General features: G+C 36.8%; 1 protein-coding gene across 2 annotated transcripts in view; it reads right to left on the reverse strand.

Annotated features, from left to right (window-relative positions):
- Nucleotides 1-19368, reverse strand: part of LOC150093092 (fibronectin type-III domain-containing protein 3A-like) — a 557362-nt gene extending 537994 nt beyond the window's left edge. The window contains exon 1 of one of the 2 annotated variants that reach the window (XM_090414067.1): nucleotides 19266-19368. The gene's annotated coding sequence lies outside the window, so the exon portion shown is untranslated. Of the gene's footprint in view, nucleotides 1-19157 lie in introns of both variants that reach the window. The other variant, XM_090414066.1, reaches the window with a different exon arrangement.
- Between the last annotated feature and the right edge of the window lie 1448 nt (nucleotides 19369-20816).

The following is a 20816-nucleotide window of genomic DNA, read 5'->3' on the forward strand; positions in this document are numbered from 1 at the left end:
ATATCATTAATATACAAGTTAAACAGCAATGGACCTAAAACAGACCCCCGAGGCACTCCAATAGTGACTTTCCTTTTCCTGGATATCGCTCCCCCATACACAACTTATTGATACCTATCAGATAGCCAGTCTCTAATCCAATGCACCAATCTAATATCCAACCCCATCTGCTCTAGTTTGACTGTCAACCTATCATGAGGTACTCTATCAAAAGCCTTTGCGAAATCCAAGTATATTACTGTGTATCCTTTTCCTCTCTCCAAGGAAGCAGTCACTTTATTGCAATAAGTAAGTAGATTACTAAAACATGACCTCCCTTTAGCAAATCCATGCTGTCCATCAAAGATAATACCATTGTTATCAACCCAACTCTGGATCCTAGTTCTCACAAACTTCTCCAACAACTTAACCACAGATAGGCCTATAGTTTAATGCTTGAGTTCGATCACCTCCTTTATGAAGTGGCACAATCTTGCCCTCCTTCCACTCCTTAGGAACTTGACCGAGTGCAAGACTCATATTAAAAAAATATGTCAAGGCAGATGTCAACTCCCTGGCACATTCTTTCAGAATACGTGGTGATATATTATCAAGTCCCACAGCCTTATTAACATCTAGTTTACTCAACTCCCCATGCACCTCTTGCTCTCCTACAGTCAGTCTCTCCTCCCCATCATCAACTGCTCTCAATCCCTCCATGAAGTCACATTCACAAGCTTGAAAGATCTTTATGAACTGCTCATTAAGTATCTCCACCACACATTCTGCATCAGCTGTCTTTATACCATTTTCTCTAATCAATGTCATCCTTCCATAATTATTCTTTCTTTTGCTGGCTACATATCGAAAGAACTCCTTAGAATTCTTTTTGGCTTCATTAGCCAACTGCTGTTCATACCTCTCTTTAGCTACCCTCACCAACCAAGTCAGATATCTTTCTATAATGGTTCTAATGTTGAAGAGTCCTTCTCTAGTACCTTTATATTTTCCTGAAAACTAGACTGTGTTTTATTAATTTCCAATTTGATTTTATGTTTTTATTTCTAGGGTGATATATAACATAGCAAAAGTTATCTGACTGATTGTTCTGTACTCTTCACATTTGATGTCTTAGATTTTGTAGGTATTGGTAGGAATGCCAAGTGCTTAAAATCTTTTGGCAGGTGTCCAATTTCGTATATTTTATTACATATGTCAATCAGTGATCTTATAGTCTTATCAAGATATTCTGCCATAATCCCATCTGCTCCTGGAGCTTTTCCTGGTTTCAATTTCCTAATGGTATTTATTACTTCCCAGATAAGAATTGTGGGTTCCTCCAAATTTTCTTGTAATGGCTTATCTATTCTATCACGATTGTAAAGTTCCTATGAATACTCTACCCATCTATCCCTTATTTTGTATTTCTCCATTAGGATGTTTCCACTGGCATCTTCAATGCAATGAGAGCCTATCCTTTCCAAGATTTGCTTAGTCAGCATCCTAACTTTTTCATGAAGTTCTCTGGTTTCATGTTTTTTGTCCGAAAGCTCAATTTTTTTGCATTTGTTGTTGAGCCATAGTTCTTTTGCAATCCTACATTCTTTCCTGATCTCTTTGTTTAAGTTCTTGTATTCAGGACGAATTCGTTTTCATTTTTCATTTTCATGGAATTTAATAGAGAGTAATCAACTACTCTCCGTTTAAAAATTGCAGTCCTCATTCTCCATGCTCTCACACACTTATTCCACTCAGAAATAGCTTCTCCACCTTTCACTCTATGATTACTCTTTCTCCTTATTTATCTGAAAAAATTGCCTAACCAAATTAAATGTCTCTAATATATCATCTCTTCAACAATCTGGCAGGCTCTGCAAATCTTGATATTGCTTCAATTACTCATCTTTTGGGGCCACCACTGAATAAGCTTCATCACTAAAAAACACACGTAGTAACCACAGTGATAAGTTTTAATACGTAAATATTTCATCCCAAGTATCTTGGGACATCCTCAGTACAGTAATTCAAACAATACTAGGAATAACATACAGTTAAGGCACATGATTACAATGGAATCTTAATATGCGTGCAGTAGCGTGTTATAGAATTAAATTTTTAATTCTAATTCTGTAGGTTATTCCTAGTATTGTTTGAATTACTGTACTGAGGATGTCCCAAGATACTTGGGATGAAATATTTACATATTAAAACTTATCACTGTGGTTAGGTACGTGTGTTATTTAGTGATGAATTTACCATAGGTTTCATTGTATTTAAAAAAATAAATAAATAAAAAAGAATGAGCATATAATAAAGAAACAGGCAATGAAATGATGCATCTTAATCAAGACATTATACAATCAAACAATCTCCTTGTTTAAGCATGACAGTGTCCTCCTCCTCATCCTGACAGCAATGAATTGTGTGGTCTATGATTGTGCAATATGTTTTCTGAAATGAAAGTTCTCATTGGTTATTCTCTATATATCCTATGTGTCTCTCTCTGCCCATACAATATAAAGCACTCTGCATTTTGAAATACAAAATGCAAAACCTTGCACTTAATAGTATTAAAACTACAATCCCACTCATCTGAACATGCCACCAACCTTTTTTAATTTTATTGAACTGATATGATATAACTCCTTATAACAATTTATAACCATCTGGAAGAAGGCACTTTGGAGATAACACAAGATGAATGTTGGTAATAATCAGTTGCATGAAGAGAATAAAGAGCAGGCCATGAAAGTAACTCAGTAAAGACAGCAAAAGTGCAGTATGAGAAGAAATTAGCCAATCAAGCTTAAAAAAAAATCTGTTACATCTTTCAAGATGTGGCAAGTACAAGAAACAGCGACCATGGGAGGATGATGTTGGTTGTTGACAGTGGCAGATCGGTAACTGATGCAGCAGATATAAAGTATTCAATGAGCAGTTTATCAGTGTATTTCATCCTTGTGAAGGCAACATTATGAGAGGCTGGAGTGTAGAGAATATATAGCAGAGGAAGGACTAATAGTGAATGAGCAGGAGGTATATGAGGAATTAAGTAAAGTTGATGTTAATAAATCAGTGGGACTTAATATATTGCCATGACTTGAAGGAATGCTCTATGGAATTAATGACACCTTTGACACAGCTGTTTAACATGAGTCCTGCAATAGGGTGAGTCCCAAAGGAATGGAAGATGGGAAAAATTGTTCTTTATTTTTTTTTTGGGAGGGGGGGATAAGACTGAAGTTACAAATTATATGCCAGTCTGTGTGTCTGAGATTGTTACACTGTTAGAGAAGAAGTTGGGAAGGACTAGGATTCAGAAACGGGTTGATAATAGCAGTATTCTTTATATGGTGGTCAACATGGGTTAAGGAGAGGTCATATTTTAGCAAACTGCTTATAACAACAAAATAACAAATTCACTCCATAAAGGAGATGCATATACAGTGGTGTACCTGGATTTTTCAAAGGCCTTTGGCAGAGTGCCACATGACACTTTAATAGCTAAACTGAAACATATGGGACAGATAACAGGCTACTGAGTTGGATAGCTGATTGGCTGTCAGATAGATTGTGTATGGAGGAGTTGGTATCCCAAAAGAGGAATGTCATAAAGATTTGTTTCGGGACCATTATTGTTTAACTTGTACATTAAAGACGTTGGGGATTGGCTTAACTGGAGATGTGCAGCTGCTTGACAATGATGCAGAGTTGGGAAGAACTATGAGAAGTAGAGTAGATGTTGTGACTTTTGCAGGAGGATCTGAATAGACTGTAAGTGGGCAAATAAGTGAAGCTAGTTTAATGTTGCAAAGTGTGAGATCTTGAAATTTGATAGGCAATGCAGAATTTACAATTAATGGAGAAATTTTGACAGAGGTGGAAAAGATGACAGGATCTGGGAGTGATAGTAGACATAGACTTGAAGTTTAGGGGTCACACTGCTAAAATTGTAAGAACATTACAACAGATTATGGCAATAATAAGCAGGACACTGACGTGCACAAGCAACAAGGTTATGGTTCCCTTATATAAGGCTATATATGGACTACTATGCAGATTTGGTTACCTGTTTTTCAAGGGGATAAGGATGTATTGGAGAGGGTACAGGGAAGGTTTATTAATTCATTGTCAGATCTACAGAATGTCAGATACAAGGAGAGATTGAGAGAATGCAACTTATAGAACCTTGTGAACAGAAGAGGAGATATGATTGAGACATAGGTTGGTGAGGGGATTGTCACCAGATTAATGTGGAGGAGATTTTCATAGAGTAGAGGGAGCCAAGGGTAGAACTAGAGGATCCCTAAGCAGGGGAGTGAGAAGCAGGTTCTTTGCTGAGTGGAATGTATTGTTTAAAAGTATGATGAGTGAGGAAACTGTAAATGGGTTTAAAGCACAATTCAATGATATTTTTGCATAAGAATATGGACCTCTGCAATGGGTCCTTTGACCCATGGAATTCAATGTTAATAATAATAATTCTCCTAACTCTACATCATCAGCATACAACTGAATATCTCCCATGAAATGATATACAACATATATCGCTAACAAATAAGTTAAACTGCAATGGTCCAAGACCATTTAGTTTCTTGAACACTGCTCTTAAACAGATACCTTGCTGGTATCTGTTTATGATATCGAGTGTTGGAAAGAACTCCTGAAAGATAAGTGCTATTTTGAGTGAGAATTGGCATTATTTTAGGAATCTTAATGTTGTACTATTTATTTTGGATAATGAAGTGTGTCTGCATGATTTATTAGTTGAAATTGCTTTCTTTAAATATAACAATGGCAGTACTTACGAGGTCAACCATGCGAGTGTCGACTGGTGCGACTAGGCAAGCACCACGAAAATCAAGTGGCATTAACGACAGACTTTTCAAAAACGATTCAGTGTCGTGAATGAAATATGTATGCATGCCAGAGTGTAAGAGATGTGTTTGTGAAGAGAGAGAGAGAGAGAGAATGAACGGGAGGCAAGAGAAAGTATGGATTTGATAGGAAGTGCAACATATTATTATACCATGAGGCAATGAATGCGAAACAGATTGAAAAGATAGAAGATGGTGTAAATGAAAGCTAGTGAAACTCTGATTGTGTGAAAGAATATGAGAATGTGGAAGCGAAAGGGAGCAAAATGACAATTTTGATAATATAAGGGAGGAAATGGAAGTAAGGTGTGGCAGAACGAGAGGTAGTGAGAGTGACGGAGTGAAATTGTTGGAATGCAAGATTTGATGAAACAGTTATTGAAAATGAAATGAGGAATATGCAGAGTGATGTTAGATGTTTAGTGGAAAATAATGAAAGTGTGTAGGAGAATAGAATGAAAAAAAAAAAAAAAAGAGTAAAAGAGGTGACAAAGTGATTCTAGGATAGCAGTATATGGAGATTCCATAGTTAGAGGATTAGGTAATGAGAGAGTCCATAAGGTCTGCTATCCAGGAGAGAGAATGAGTAGGATAATTCAGGCATTGGACATCAGGAAGAAACAAGCGAGAGAGTGAGTTAGTGGTGATTGTGGGAACAAATGAACTAAGTGTACATAAGGGGCATGTGAGGGCTAATATCAGTAGGCTATTGAGAAGAGTGAAAGATAACATTGTAGTGGGAAAGGCTGGCATATGACAGTGATGAGTTGCGACAGAGAGCCAAAATCATGAATGGTATGCTATTCATGATTGTGGATGTATGGCATGTGTTTGAGGGAAGAATGAAATTATACAGGTGGGATGGGTTGCATTTAAATGGCTTTGGAGTGGGTGCACTGGAGAAAGTGTTGCTAAATGGAAGTATACAGTGTGTGATGCATATAACAGATCAGAATCAAGAGATGAAGTAAAAAATCAGGAGAATGATACCGAAGAGACAGAAGTGCTTCGGAGTGAAAACAGTAATGTGAGAGATGAAGAGAGAGCGGGAATTTAAGAGTAACAGGGAAACTGGGGAGCCCAGGTGGATAGGGAGAAATGGCATAAGGAGAGTGGATGTTGAAAGTGGCAGTGAATGTGTATGAATATGGAGTATATTGTGATATGGGTGGGGAAATTGAGAATGAGCAGATATATGTGGTAAGTGGAGATAAAGGTGGTTAGGCAGATGTGGTGGAGAAATCACAGGGAGATGAAATGGTTTCACTGAATTTATTTGCCCCAAAATCATTGGAATAAGTGAAATATGGTTGAATGAAAATAATATTCGGGAATAGAAATGGATGGATACAGTATTTTTCGCAAGGATAGAAAGGACAGGAAGGGAGGGAGAGTGCTGCTGATGATAGCAGGGGATTTAAGTCCACATAATGTAGGCATCAAAGAGGGAAATAGTGGAAATGGTTATGAGGCTGTGTGGTGTAACTTGGAGGTTGAGAAGGAAGACATATTTAATTAGATGTTGCTATAAGCTCAGAAATATGGAGGGGTGATGAAGAAATGTATAACAACTTGAATTAGTGAACAAAGGAAGGGTAATTATTATAATTCATTTCAATTATGATGTATAGATTGGAATAAAGAGATAGATTTGGGAATAAGGAAAATGAATTTCTCGAGTTCTTGAGAGATAACTATCTCAGGCAGCACGTAAAGGAGGGCACACAAGGATTAAGAGTTTTCGATCTGATCATTTTATCAGAGGATGTAATGGTGAGTGGGGTTTTACACTTTCCTCCAGTTAGTGAGAGTGATCATGAAGTGGTCACCTTGCTTGTGGCTAGCCATATGCAGACTTTTGTGAGGAAAGGATATATGTGGAATTATAAGGCTGGTGATTATGACAAGCTTAGGAGAAAGCTTGGAGCTATAACATGTTGCTTGGGAACTGACAAAGAAATACATAACAGCATCAGCATGTGAATGTATTCCGAAGGCAAAGAGGCTGAATAAGGTGGATGTAAAATGGATGAATGAGGAGCTTAAGCATGAAATCTGGAAGAAGGGACTTTGGAAGCAGTACAGCAAGCCGGGAAAGTGACTCAGTAAGGAAAACAAAAATGCAGTATGAGCAGAATATGTGCACAATAATCCGTATTGATCAGGCCTCATATGGATTATTGTGTACATATTTGGTCACCGGGTTTTCATGGTGATGAGGATATGTTGGAAAGGGTCCAAAGAAGATTTGCAAAGATGGTTAGTGGTCTTTGGAATCTGGAGTATGAGGACAGGTTGAGAGAATTGCAAACCCTTGTGAATAGGAGGAAGTGGGAATATGATTGAGCCATTTTAGTCAGGAGTTGTAATCAGGTTGACATTAAAGAGATTTTTCATAGAATGGGAGAGGGGTAGAACAAGAGGTCATAGCTGGAAACTATAAGGAGAGTGTTGAGCAGAGGAGTGAGGAGAAGGTACTTTGCATGGAGAGTGGTTGGTGAGTGAAATACATTTCATGAGTGTGTTGTGAATGTAGACACATTGAATCAGTTTAAGGCATGGTTAGATGAGCACTGTGTGTTTGTACCTCCCATAATGAGTTTCTGACTCTATGAGGTCAGGGATGATGATAATAATATCTGAGATATCTCTACCAATGATTCTGAAAGCAGTCACTGTGATCTTGCATTGGGCAGTGAGACCCTCTTAGAAATACTATCTAAGAGGGTCTCAAGGAAAATTTATATCGGATAAAATTAAAATATACTTTTTTTTTTTTTTTGAGACTTAGAAGCTAGCTGGAAGCTATAACCATAAATGGAAGAATATAAAGGAAAAGCAAGACTGGCAATGCATGAGATCTAGTCAAGAAATATTTGATAATAGCAGTGACAAAATGGATATACCACAAGTGAAAAGGAAAAGTAGACTGGAAGTGGATTAGATGACTAGGGATATTATAGAGGAAATAGCAGAGAAAGAAAAGGTGTAAAAGAGGAAGGTAGAAATAGTTGCATTAGAATATGACATTTGGGATAGAAAAAAGTAAACATTATAGTAGGAAAGAAAGAAAACATTAGAATATGAGAGGGAGCTAGCACTGCTAACTAATGAAAATCCCAAAAAGGCTTTTGATATGTGGCTAGCAGGAGAGGAAATGATTATGGAGACATAGGACTTGATCACTTTATTCGGATCATTATGATGAAACAGATTTTACTCCACAGGGAGGGATGGAAGTGAACAAAACAGATATCTGAAATATTAAGCACAAAGCAAAGGGAGTTAGATGAGATATATTTTTAAAGGAATGTCTAAGGAACTAACAATGTCATTGACCTGGTTATTTAATAAGATCTTGCAACTGGAAAAGTTCTTAAGTAGTGGAAAAGGTTAGCCATTGCATAAAGTTGATACCAAAAGGGAAGCTTCAAGCTATATACCAACTTGTATTTCTTCAGCAGCAGTAGTTAGGATATCAGAAAAATTAAGGACTTACATATTGAATTGGGCAGATAAAAGATAAGATTCTTTAGAGATATAACATAAATCTAATAATTGGTAGTTTTGTTTTGATAGTTTTTTATGAAATCCCACAAGTTGCAAACCTCACAGCACATTAGTAACCCCCACGCAGGCACGGGGTTAGATAATTCTGAATCACTGCTCCAGAGACCAAACACTATTTTTGAAGCCATTTCAGGTCTCCAGTAGGATGGTGGGCTCATACCAGATGAAAAAATCACCTGTCAACTAAAGACATTCACTAACATTCATGCCACAATGGGATTTCAAACATCCAAAAAGCAGAGATGCTATCCACTCCATGACAGCACATTTTATAATGAAGGTGTACTGGTTATATTTTATAATAAAGTAATAACTGCAGCTGATGAGAGAATGCATATAACATACTGTTGACTTTTCTGGATTGTGAAAAGGCATTTGACAAGCTCACCCATAAAGATAATAATAAAATAATGCTGCATTCAAATATTACCAATATTTTGCTTTGGTCACCAAGACATTTTAACCGCAGTTTAAACTTAGAGCTTAGAGTACGCATGGTTAAATGCTATGTATGGTCTGTACTGCTGTACGGTGCAGAAACTTGGACTTTGAAGACAACATCAATAAAAAGACTTGAAGCCTTTGAGATGTGGTTATACAGACGAATGTTAAAAATCCCATGGACAGCAAAAATGTCCAATCAGGAAGTACTGAAACAAATGGGGAAATCACGTGAACTTTTAGATACCATAAAAAGAAGGAAAACTGCATATCTTGGTCACCACCTACTTCGTAATGAAAAATATAAGATACTTCAATTGATTATAAAAGGGAAGATAAATGGAAGAAGAGGACAAGGAAGATGAAGAAAATCTTGGTTGGCAGATATCAGACAGTGGACTGGTATGAACTCTGAGAGACTGCTCAGAATAGCTGAGAATCACTCAAAATTTGCCCAAGGTGGTCGCTGACCTCTGATAGGAGATGGCACTCAAAGAAGAAGATTATGTGACACCTCCAGGTAGTCCAAAGACTCGTTGAGAGAGGGCACCTACTCTACAACTGTCACCACCAACTACAACGAACTGAAACTACACCAACGGCATCTACTGCCAACCACCACCACTACTAGTATTTTCACAGACGATCACAAACATCCATGCCCACCCACGACAGGATTCGAACCCACAACCCTTTGGCTGAGAGCGGATACGCTAACCACTCAGCCAACCAGGCTGTCAATAAGTGCAAGGCAGACACAGAGTTCAAAAAATGGTGTGATCCTAATGTCCTAATTGTATGGCTGAATGACCAAGAGTGCTCTGCCTCTAGAGGGTCAAGTAGTAAATTACAATCGATCCATAACTTCACTGGACATCATCAGATGCCATATGGTCACTCCATTCCTTAGTGATGTGTCACACCAATCCCCACCAGACTTCACTCCAGAATCCCCTAATATAGTTGAGCATCATAATTATTATGCCTTTTTTTTTTCTTTTTTTTAACTTTTCAGTGTTTGCCTTCCAGGTTGCACTACTATGTATGTTCACATTATATTCTTGTTCCTGTGAAAATGCCTTGGCAACCAAGGTGAAATGTTGTAAATAGTTTAATAAAAAGTTATTTCTCTAGATATCTGTTTCTTCCTTGAAGCAAAAATATTTAAGTAGTATCCATATGACATTTGAAAAGTTGCAATATGTGAAGTCGATATTTAAGTTACAATGAAGAGGTTTAGAACTGTAAAATGCTGAAATTTACTATTAGTGAAATAGTGATTTTATCATAAAAATATAAAATTTTTACAAAACGGCATGCTTTATACAAAAGTGGCATTCCTATTCGTTCCATCACTTGCATTTTGCTTAAGAAAATGCCTTTTTTTTCACCAGATAGCAGAAACTTTGAGTTCAATTCATTTCAAAGTCAACACTTTAGAGCTTACATATGGACAAGGATTACATCGTCACTGTCCAGTGAGATAGCATTTTTCATATGCTATGATTGCTCATTTTAATAACCCAAACAGAGTTGAATAATCTTGTGAGAGATCTGAATCTCACCAAAACACAAACCAAACTAGGGTCTAGGCAGCAACGTATTTTTTTTCCCATCTCTCTATGTGTGTTAAGTTACCTTATATTTTGCAACGATGTTAACAGATTAATGGAAATGTAGAGAGAAAATATCTCTATGAAATGGCATTTCTATAGTGATGCATCAGACTCCAGTTTGGAAATCGCACTTCTGCATTCTATGAATAATATCCTATTTTCCCAAAATGAAGGAATCCTATGAAAATCAAAATTCTTTGCTTTTTAAATATGTTAAGTATGATGAATACAAGTGGAGAATTTGCATTTTGATCTCAGAGCAATAGCACTTTTAATGAACATGCTACTAGGCTTTAGAAAATATTGTTTTTTTTATATTGCCACTATGAGGCTTAACAAAAAATAGTTAATTTGAGAGCATTTACTGCCTAAGGTAGAAAATTATTAATAATTCAGATTTAATGCTTGTATATTTATGTGTTCATTTCACTTTTTTTTTGAAGCTTATAAAAGTTGTTTTACTACCACTCTACATTAAACCTGATTTGATAAATTTTCAAACTTTTATTTATCAAAATTTTGATAAATAAATGTTTATTCAGACATTATGTCATCATAAAAAAGATTAAGTTATTTCACAAAATTTGGTTGATAGTCAGTAGGCAGAAAAGAAAGAATGATAAAAATGAGCTGCAATGTGGAAGGTTATAGGTTAAATACAGAAGGAATTTTGATACATGACAATTGCCATGAGGTAGTTGTGAGTGCATTGTTTTTTAACAACTACATTCAATGGACAAAACAGAGACACTTACTTAATAGCATGTTGGTCCTCCTCTAATGCAAATAACAGCCTGTACTCTCCAAGACATTGACTCCACCACATGTCACAAGTAATTACAGCCATGTCTGTTGTAGCATTGTCCACACTGCACCTTAGATGTTCGTCCTGGATACATGGATCTGATGTATGGCATCCCAGAAAGAATTTCATTGGATTAAATTGAGGACCTTGGGGGTCAATTGATGGTCCCAAATTCAGACAAATATTCCTTGAATCATGCCTGAGTGGTTGCAGCCTGGTGGGGAAGCACATTGTCCTGCTGAAACAGACCATCAGCCACAGGATGTGCAAAGGCCACAAAAGTATGTAGGTGATCAGCCAGCACATTCTGGTAGTAGCTTGCTTGCAGCATTTAAGGACCTCCAGACACTAAGGGACCAATGAAATTCTTTCTGGGATGCCATACATCAGATCCATGTATCCAGGACGAACATGTGTCACGTGATAAACCTCCCCAAACCATCACAGAGCCACAACACCTCTTTAAGCAGAGCTGACCTGGCATGATGGGACCATGGCCTCATGCTGTTGATGCCATGCCTTAAACGTGTGCACACACTATTACAAGATCAGTCAACATACAAAATTATAGATCACAATCCCACCAACACACAAAAGAATAAGGCACGAAAATTATTGAAAAAAGTCACTTCCTGGCCCAAAGACACAGTTAACAAACTCAAACCCTTCCATGTTAAAACACCGAGGATCTATGGAGCACCAAAAATTCACAAACAAGGCACACCCCTACGCCCAATTGTGGACAGTATAAATAGTCCCACATACAAACTGGCTAGACATTTAGCGAAGCTACTAGCCACTCTCACAAACAATTCTCCCTCCTTTGTCAAAAATTCAGCACACCTAAAAAGCATCTTACAACACCTTACCCTAAAAAGCTCAGACTTAATAGTAAGCTTTGACATCACTTCACTATTCACAAATGTACCACTAATAGAAACCCTCAATCTACTGAAGTCACACTTCCCCCCCTGATATATTTGAACTATTCAAATTCACAATACATGCAGGATATTTCACATGGAAAGGGAAAATATACAAACAAATTGATGGGACAGCCATGGGCCCCCCCCCCCCCTAGCCAACTTTTACATAGAACACCTGGAAAAACAAGCAATCAATACAGCCACTCTCAAACCAACACTTTGGCTACGCTATGTTGATGATGTGCTTGCTATTTGGCCACATGGCCCTGAGACATTGAAAACATTCTTAGCACATTTAAATAGCCAACATCCAAAAATCCACTTTACTATGGAACTGGAAGCCAACAACTGTCTGCCCTTCCTGGATACACTCATCACACATCTCCCAGATGGTTCCTTATCATTTTCAGTTTTTAGAAAACCCACACATACAGGCAGATACTTACACAAACAATCACACCATCATCCTTCTCAACAATATGGCATATTAAAAATGCTAACCCATAGAGCGAGAGCAATCGGTTCCAATGACGAGGCTCTTACTGCTGAACTGACTCACTTACGCCACACCTTCTTGGCCAACGGCTACAATCCACATAAAATAAACAAAATACTAAACACTCCTAAGAAACCCCTCCCACCATCCACCACAGAGAACTACAACAAAATAGTCACCATCCCGTACATTAAAGGCACATCCGAAAAGATCTCAAGAATTCTCAATAAACATAAACTACGCACTACATTCAGACCATGTAGCAAATTAGCCACCCTCATCCGCTCACCCAAGGCCAGCATTCCTCCTTTATCACATCCAGGAGTCTACCAAGTACCCTGCTCATGCAATCAAGCCTACTACGGTCAAACAGGAAGAACTGTGAACATCCGCATCAGCGAACATAAAAGATACGTCCGGAATTATCATTATGGGAAGTCGGGCCTAGCAGACCATGCTCTGGATACCCCTGCACACAGGATCAACTGGAAAAACAAAAGTACTACACAGAAACCCGTATAAATCAGAGAGATTGTTCTTAGAGGCGACAGAAGCCCTAAATCACACTCCAAATCTCAACAAATATGGCTGTATTAACTTGCCGAAGATCTGGGAGACAGTCATATTAAGAAAAAACTAGCACTTTTCTAGGACTCTAGTAATATATGATAGTTTTTTTTTTTTTTTCAGATAGAGGGCGCCAAAATCAGGACTCTAGTCTTTGTGTTGCTGCTACAATTTTGTTTAAGTACACCATGTTGTTGTAGTCTCGCGTATTATGACAAACAGTGTTTTTGTGCTCTGAAGATGCTGGTTATAACACCAGCGAAATATCAGCATCAAGTTAATAAATTAATTATTTACTTAGTTTCTGTGTTCTATTATACCGTTAAAATAATAAACAAGATGCCATGCCTTACCCCTCCCGTCAGCTCGGTACCAGTGTTAACAGGATTCATCAGATCACGACTCTAGTCCACTCAGCAGAGGTCCAGTTTTGATGGTCCAATACCCAAACCTAAGGAAGTGTGGCATAGTAGTTGCACAGTTCATCTTGCTTGACTTTCTTGTAATGCCATATGATGCATAGATCTGAGTGACTGCATTCCTGTTGTTTCATGGGGTGAGAGATAAGCACAAAATTGGTCTGAACTTCCTAGAGGACAGACTATATTCACAGTGTACTTGGATGGGTCACTAGTGAAGAAGAGGTTCTAGGGATTTGGAGGGTTGAGGTTGTTTGATATTCTGGTTGGCTGAAAGGTAGAGGTACTATCTGTGTAAGATCACTGGTGATGGCAAATAACCCAGTCTCTCTATCTGCTTATCTGTGCAGTTGGAGTAGGAGAGCCAGTTGGTGTTGTGAACATTGTCTTCAAGGAAAATGACCTTGCTGTTTAGAAACATTGAAATGAAGAATATAGACTTTTAAGGAAGGGAAATTCCTTCATGGCAATTTCCCCCTTCCTTCAGGGAAATTCTTTCAGAATGCCATCAACTATTCTGAAAAGTTCAGAATGGTTGGTAGCATTAGGAGAGCAGCAGAGACAGCATATGAATTTGACAGAATGGGGAGGGCAGATTTTCTGCCAAAGAAGGTCAAAATGCCAGTCTGGCTGGCCGAATGGTTAGCGTGTCTGCTCTCCAGCCAAGAGGCTGCGGGTTTGAATCCCACCGTGGGCATGGATGTTTGCGATTGTCTGTGGAAATACCAGTGGTGGTCAGCAGTAGATGGCATTGCGGTCAGTTGGTGGATTGTGAGTGGTGGAAGCGGAGTTGTAGAGTAGATGCCCTCCCCCCTCGATGAGTCTTTGGACTCCCTGGAGGTGACAAATAATAATAATAATAATAATCAGGAGAATCCAAATTGGGCACTATATGGTATATTGGAGTGAACGTATATGCATAATCCTCACCCCCCCCCACGTGAAGGGAAAGGAGTCAGAATCCAAAAATTGTTGATATAAGTGAAACAATAAGGATGATGTACTGGTGGCAGCAGAGAAAATTATGCCTACTCAGCAAGCAGAGGATTGGTGGGGGGGGGGGAAAGCACACAGTGGCAGCTATAGCTTCTGGAAGTATATGGCTTTTAGAGGTAAACAGAATAAGATTTTAGTGGGATGTTGTTATCAGGCTAGAAATATTGAGTCAAATTAGTTTAGTGAATGAAAAGAGTGATCATGAGTAGTTTTAATTACTGAAATATAGATGGCTGGCAATGAGAACTGAGTCATAACATAAGAACCTTCCTGGTTCTTGGAAGTAGACCTTATGGCTAGTTCATAAGTTCTTACAGATAGCTACTTCATCCACTTGGTCATGAAATGGTTACATAACCTAAGTTTTATGATATACCAATTTATATGTAACAGGAGACATATTTTTAATCCTAGAAATGTTACATTTATAATTATTTGGATTTTAGTAGGTTGTAATAGGGTGGAGGGGGGGGGATCAGTATGAGTAACTATTAGTTAGCTGAATGATCACTGAATTTTAGAATGATGCTTCTATTTGAGTATTGTGATGGTTTTAGGTAGGGTGGGAGGAGCAGAATGGGTGCAGTAAGACAGGTATACAGTCTGTGACCTGGGAAAAATTTCATACAGCATTTTTTTGTTCAAGTTGTTAATTACTGCCTCTGTATCTTTATTATGATCTCCATGAATTCACAAGCCTTAACTTGGAAGATCATAAAATACAGACAGAGCCCTTTGATTGGAAAGACCTGGGTTCAATTCCCGTCCATGATGTGAGGAACCTTTATCTGGTCTCTTTCGACGAAAGGTGAGTTAGCCGGTCTCATTCGGAGGTAGGGGGTTTTTTCAACTGACAACATGGGTTTTTCATCCCCAGAAGAGGCAAACTTCTCCATGAACACACACATGAATTACAGTCAGGAATACTTGAGACCCAGCAATAGGTCTGATTTGTTAGCTATATGCCAGTCCTGAGCCCAGATAAAATGGGGAGTTGAGATGGTGCCATACTTCCCCATAAAAAGGGGACTCATGGCCATTGTATCATTTATGCTAAATAAATAAAATAATACTGTTGCACTCACAAGGTCACTCCATTCAAAAATATGTCTCGCCCTCTTATTCACAACTATCCATTGTTCTGACATGAAAAATCTTCTTGCCATCAGTCTGACAAATACTTTCAACAGCTCAAATGTCTCAATCATATCATCCCCCCTCTGCCTTCTATCCACCAAACTCTGCAGATTATATGCCTTCATTTTAGTCTCATAACCAGCATTCTGCAATCCTGCTGCAAATTTCTCTCTACCATACCTCAAAATCCATGCTTCCTCTGGAATACTTCTAAAGTTCCCTTATGCAGCCTCCTATCTGTGGATCTCAAACTTCAAAGCTTTACATATAGCTTGCATTCAACTGACATTTCCCATTTATTTCCCACTTTTCATGATATTCAAATCCTGAAGACCCACAACACTACCACTATTAATAATAACCTTTCAGCTTCACATCATTTGCAAACAGTTGAACATTTCCCTGCAATCCAGTGACACTATCATTGACATAAAAGTTGGAAAGTGGATTCCATGAGGTCCATTACTGAGCACGTGGAACCCCATTCATAACTTTCTTTTAAAGCACATTTTACAAAATTTTGAATAACATGCAAGCATCCCACAATATATGCAGCAGAAAATGTAAGACATGATCAACAAGATTTAATCCTTGATCTAGACTGCAACTGTATGTGCCCTGATTCTCAACCTTAAAAAATTAAATTTGATAGTTTTTCCAATTGGTATATTGGTTTTCATTTATTATTCTTTAGTACCTAGCTAATATTGAATGTCTTGTAGCTATGAAGTCAAGTAAAAGTCAGACTTGGGTTTACCATTCATCATGCATGTGTTAAACAAGGCATTAGGTTTCTTTTGAGTTCTATCTTGTGGGATCCTCAATCAGCAGACAAGCGTGTTAATCATTTTTAAATTCTATGATGACGGTATAAGTCTGTATTGATACAACGTTATTTATATATGTGGATTTACTTTTGTGGTACATGAAGAAAGTTATCATTTGAAAGGTGTGTGATTAGTATGTTTAGGAAAAGTGAGTACTTATAGTTTCCCACTGTACAGTTTAAATGTAAACTATGAATGTTATTTATATAGCTAAGAAAAAAGTGATGTTTTTTTTTAGCCATCAATGTAGTTGATTATATCTTAGATACATTGACACTGTTAAGGTGAACATTAGTAAAAAAAAAGTTAAACTGTGTTGTCTTCATTCAACTGAACCACAAAATATATGATAGGTGAAAGTTATTTATTTGTCAAACAACATAGCTAGAATTTAGAATATGTGATAAAGAACAATATCAGGCGGAAAATTACTTTCATGACCTTACATAACCTTAGCAGGTCAAATGGACATCATATTTGTTCTCCAGCCAACAGGATGTGGGTCTGAATCCCACTACGGACACAGATGTTAGTGAATGTCTTTCAGAATTAGCAGATCAGTTTTAGATGAATAGTATTGCCTGGTGTGAAATTCCCATCCTGTTTATTAGAGTCCTGAAGTGGCTAATTAAAATTTAAAAAATTATAAAGAAATACTGGCCTGATTTTTACAAATGAGAGGTTGATCATAGCTGCTTACTGACATATAAAGAAAAATCTTTTATCACTGTTTTCCCATTATTTTGGCATTTACTATAGAATCATGCCATATAACAACCATTGTCAAAATGAACTGAACAAGATGTAGTTGAATGTCTGACAGATATGGGATCCCACTGCAGGTATGAAAGAAGGCTTACCTACCAAACATTGATAAGCTGCAAGAAATCTTTTATATTTGATTGATATAAAGCCAGTGAAAAGAACTTGCCAAGGAAATTTTTCACATTCGAAAACAAGGGAGATAACAAAACAAGAGCTCATCCTTAGAGGCTGTATGAAGATGTAATAAGCTGTGTCAGATGAAGATTATTTGATGGTAGGTAAACACACTGAGTTTTCAGTAAGTGGATAAGTATACACACAGTTTAAGGAATTCTGTTCACAGAACAGTGACATAACTGTGCTGCAAAACTGTCTAATAGTTTGTGGGATTTTTGTATAATAAACATTCTCTGATTTCAGAACATGCAATATTTACTTTAGTTCACTGTTACTTTCTAATTATATTAGGTTCTAATTCCTGATCAGTTGTAATATTATCTATCTTCTTACGTATTTGTAAATACTTTCTGAAGAAGCATAATAGTATTCCATTTAACTTTCTATTCAAACACTAATGACAATTTAAGGACTAGCCTATAGACTGCCATAGGCTAGTCTTGCTTAATTTTGCATTTTGTGGTCTGGAAACCAGCTGCATGTAGTACTGTTACAAACCTTATTAAGCAAAAGTTAAAACCAGCTTATTATATTTGCATAACAATATTAAAAAATTCAATTGAATTAAACATTGTTATTTTTTTAAACCTAACCTAAGCAAAGAATATTTCATTTCAAAGTTGATTACATATTTTAATGAAATTAACTTTTGATGAAAAAAAGTTAGAACATCTGTTTTATGTGCAAGCTAATATTTTTAAACACCAGCAGCCTGATACCATGTCAAATAATGATGGACGCCTTTCTTTATATTTTCAGAATGCATTTTTCTGTATTTTAAAACCCATACCGAATAAAAATTTCATTTCAAATTATCTCTAAAAACACAAATATAAGTTAATCAATTGCAATAACTAAAAAAAAAAAAAAAGAAAAAAAAAGACAAATATTTAAAGTGGATCGGGAATAAAGCGCATCTTGAATGAAAATTAAATAACAGGTAGCATAATGTGTTATCGTTGGCTCGCAGATAGTAAAAGTTAAGGGGGGGGGGGGGTACGTTTCGTTCCAGCTGCGAAATCCAACAGGTATTACCTCTTTAAAATATGGCACATCGTTATATGTATCTTGCAAATAACAATATATTTGTTTATAACGTAAGATTCTGAATATCTAAAGAAATATATGGCTACTGCAATAAAATAACTTCTGAAAGAATCTGCTTCCTCTCCCAATCAATCTTACATAAACGTTTTTTAGAAAATGAAAACACACAAGATTTCTAGTTTCCCATATCTGTATTTCTCCCTAATACCATATGGTGGCATATACACATGTGAAAAACAAAACTAGTATTGCTTTTGTTTTTACTATGAAATAGCTTTAATTAAATGATAAAGAACGATTAATAATGCTTGATAAACTGCAAGCAAAAAAGTTATCGGAGTACATTCCGCGTAAATATAGGACGGATACAGAATTGTAGAATAATGCGATACTGAAGCGGAAACTTAAATTTCAGGACTGTTGATATAGCATTAGAGAATAAAACTATTTTTAGTGATGATCGAAGGTGATATCCATAAGTGATTATTAAAAAAAATTAATAACAAAATTACCTTTTGTTAACTGGTAATCACTGATAAAAATTTTCATTGAATAACTGATACTTTTAAGGAAGTCATGAATTCATACTGTACATTACGGGAAAATTAAAACTTCCTTACCGCACTCTTAAACATCTGCTGTTCCACACGCAACACAAATAAGCCTGCTAGTCTACTGTCAAACAGCAGACTTATTCGGAAGGGCGATGAACAGTTCACTAAGCCTACGTGTCACAGCCTAAGGCATTAACTTCGTATCTTTCGGACGGCTAGCAACTAGTCTGAAAACATGAGGATGCTGTTTTATATACAAGTGTATGCACAGTGATTCTGGCATATCACTGTAAACACTACGAATTACATTGCCAAAGTTAAACTTCTTCTAATGAGTGTTGTATTATTGAATTGATATGTAACAAAAAGCATTCCTGAATCGAATGAAGAAAAGCAAATAGAAAAAATTACAGAAGAAATAAAATGTAATGTGGAAAATTTCATCGAAACGTTTGTTTTTCATGCAAATCCATGATCAAATTGTCCAGTGATGAACCTCAATTGGCAGAGACGAAATCTCATCAACAATATATTGCCTTCGTAATTATCAAAGAATAAGCTGTTCAGTACACATTCAGATATTTTATAACTTTTATTCATATTTTCGTTAGTAAATTTGTATTGTGAAGAGATAGAACTAACTATAAAGTGGATGAACTATCCGTTTCTCATCAAGTGAGCAAATTAAGTTTGTAACCAATACAACAAACACTATCGCACAATACAAAAGTGATAGTGTAATAGTAGAATTGTTACGAGTTGTCTTAATGTTGCACTGCTTGAAACCAAAATCATGGGAACACATAAGAGTTCGAAACTACTCTCGGATCAGCGTAATTATTAATAATTAAAAGATAAAGGTAGCCGTTTCAGAATCGTATCCTTTTGACTTTTTTTTTTGGCACAGGTTAGCTTGTTTATTGGATAAAAAAAAAATATTTCATCCAGATGCAGAATATTTTAATCAGCAAAACGAAATCTTTAAAACTTATATAAATGTTCATATTTTTTTGACTGACTGAAACCTAGAAAAATAGATAAGTTAATTTAATGGAGCACACAACATGTTTCGTCAAAACGAATTCTTCAGGTGTGGTAACACTTAAAGCAAATTTTTAAAAAAAACCCATTAAAACACTGTGCCATTATAATAACAGACTTGTAAACTGAAGTTAGTTTGAATTGTCGTTATACTCCGTTCTGTAGTTCTATTGTTGTGCAAATGCCAGCGTATGAGTTCATTCACTCGTACACCAGTATCTAATGACAGAACTATGCGAGTCAGGTAGACTATAACTGAGATTGCTGTTGATGTGAGAAGGGTCTAGGACAATTTCTTTGGATTCCACTATGCGCCGTTCCATTTCATCGTGACAAATATAAACGTTTGATGTTGCGTTCCAATCTACTCCGTGTTGGCGGCCATCATCGTTTGTGTTCACTTAAAATAAGGCGTGACTTGAGAGTGCGCTTGCTCTGATTCTATTGCATGAAATGTCTCTCTGATGTTCCTCTAGCCGTAGGAGGATTGACTTGTCAGTCTGGCCATAGTATGGCCTCTCACAATCACATATTATTTTATATACACCGGAGAACTGAAGATGGTTATGAGCTTGT

This window comes from Typopeltis vanoorti, chromosome 24 (genome assembly GCF_054136105.1).
Source record: "Typopeltis vanoorti isolate ZY-2024b chromosome 24, IOZ_Tvanoo_1.0, whole genome shotgun sequence".
Classification (NCBI taxonomy): Eukaryota; Metazoa; Arthropoda; class Arachnida; order Uropygi; family Thelyphonidae; genus Typopeltis; species Typopeltis vanoorti.